This window comes from Otolemur garnettii, unplaced genomic scaffold, assembly GCF_000181295.1.
Source record: "Otolemur garnettii isolate 467f Iridium unplaced genomic scaffold, OtoGar3 scaffold00073, whole genome shotgun sequence".
Lineage (NCBI taxonomy): Eukaryota > Metazoa > Chordata > Mammalia > Primates > Galagidae > Otolemur > Otolemur garnettii.
Window position 1 is genome coordinate 6,786,662 of NW_003852468.1, and position 2,456 is coordinate 6,789,117.

Here is a 2,456-nt window from a genome sequence, read left to right on the forward strand (position 1 = left end):
CTGTGGCATCACAGCTCACAGCAACCTCCAGCTCTTGGGCTTAGGCGATTCTCTTGCCTCAGCCTCCCAAGCCACTGGGACTACAGGCACCTGCCACAACACCCAGCTATTTTTTGTTGCAGTTTGGCCAGGGCCAGGTTCGAACCCACTACCCTCAGTATTTGAGGCTGGTGCCCTACTCACTGAGCTATAGGCGCTGCCCCCTTTTATTTGTTTGTCTGTTTATTTGAGATAGAGTCTCACACTGTCCCCTGGGTAGAGTCTCATGATGTCATCATAGCTCACAGCAACCTCAAAGTCTTGGGCTCAAGCAATCCTCTTGCTTCAACCTCCTGAGTAGCTGGGTCTACAGGAACCTGCCACACACCCAGATAGTTATTCTATTTTTAGTAGAGATGGGGTCTCACTCCTGCTCAGGCTTGTCTTGAACTTCTGAGCTCAGGCAATCGATCGACCCATCTCAGCCTCCCAGATTGCTACACTTACAGGCATGAGGGCGTGAGCCACCACGCCCAGCCCTGAACAGAGTTTATTATGTTCACTTTTGTCTTGACACTGACCTTAGCATCCTCTGCTGTAACAAGTACAAAAGTGACATTCTGAGATTTAGGTTTACTGTAGGTCTTCTAAGGCAGCATGACGGAAGCATTTACTTATTTCTGTTTATTTGTGCTATTTCCCTTTCAATCTCAACCTGAACTTCCTCTTTTTCTACGTATCCCCAGCAAAAATGACTCCAGAGTATTAAGATTCTTGAGATGATAATAAAGATATATGGAAATATTTGCTACAAGGGGGATTCAAAACTGGAAAAGGGTACAGTATGCTAGTAGGTGTAATGGAAGCACAGAAAGAGTGATTTGCTCTAGGAAAAGTGCTCCATTTTTCACAGAGAAACTTTCACCTGGTCTTCAAAGTACATGGTGTCGTCAGAATTAATATCAATAAAATGCGTGGAACTGTGCCTGGCTCATATTAAGGGCATAATAAATGTTATCTGTAATCATCATGATCATTGTACAGATAAAGAAGCAAGCTTAGAAAGGTTAAGTAATTTGGCTTAAGTTTATATAGCCAAGAACCAAATCTGGTGGTATTTGAACTCTGTAACTTGAGCATCATAGCTCTGGACTACTAGTATTTGCAAATCACATGGTGTTATTGGAATATGTGTAACAGGTGAGCAAAGCAGTGCAAGAGTCACAGCAGGAATCAGTCAAAGCTTTGTGTCATTAAGGCATATGGACTTTGTGTGTGTGTGTGTGTGTAAAACTGTGTCTTACTCTGTTGCCCATGCTAGAATAGGCTCAACTGATCTTCCTGTCTCAACCTCAGTACCTGGGACTCCAGGCATATACCACCATGCCTAGATTTTTTATTTTTATTTTTTTGTATAGACATGGTCTCACTGTATTGCCCAGGCTGGTCTCAACTCCTGGGCTCAAGCGATCCTTCCCCTTCGGGCTTCCAGAGTAGTTTGAGACATAAGTCACCCTGCCCAGCCCTATGACAATTTTAAAAACTTTAAAACTCTTCATGATTGACTTTTTCCCATTGTTTCATTAATACTTACTAACTGCATATTTTTTTCTTTTGCCATTATGTTAGTATTGACTTAAATAGTAAGTATTGTTACTTACTATTACTATTACTTAATAGTAAGTATTGTTAGTATTGACCATAAATATAATAGCAGCGAGGGTCAAAATTTAAAATGAGTTTGTAGAGGAAAAACTTAATATTGAGGAAATTATGTCCATTAATTTAATTTACTTCTGTAAATGGAGGTGATGGATATTATTCAATTTTGACAGCAGAACCTTGGTCCTATTATTCAAAGTCTGTTATTCCTTGTGAGTATGTTTTGTTAACCACACCACCTTGGTGATTATGGAGCACCCCTAAAGGTGCTTTGTGACTTGGTCATATCCAAGTTTTAGAAGTAGCACTTTGGCAACAATATTGGAGCAGAGTGAAGATTGAAGGCAGTTAGGCCATCGAGGAGGCTATGGTGCAGTGGTGCTAGGAGGAGGATGATAAGGGCATGAAATAAGGTTTCTGTGATGGGGATAGAAATTAACAGTGAGGCATTTGGGAACTTAAATTGGTGAGGATGTGTACTGATGTCCTTACATGTATGATATTTAATAACTTGTGATAACGTCATAACCCTTACTAAGCACTTGCTTTGTGTCAGATACTTTATATATTATTTCATTTGATTATCCCAATAACTGATGAGTCTTATTCCCTTGTTTAGATGAGGAAATCAAGGTTCAGAGAGGTTTAGAGTAAACCTAAAGTAAGTTGTGAAGGATTTAAGTCCAAGTGACTGGCTCCAAAGCCTACTCTCTTTATACTTCCCTTATAAAGTAAGGGAATATGATCTTCCCTTATAAAGTAAGGGAATATGATCTCCATCTTTGTTTTATGGCATACCTGTTTCTTTTTTTTTT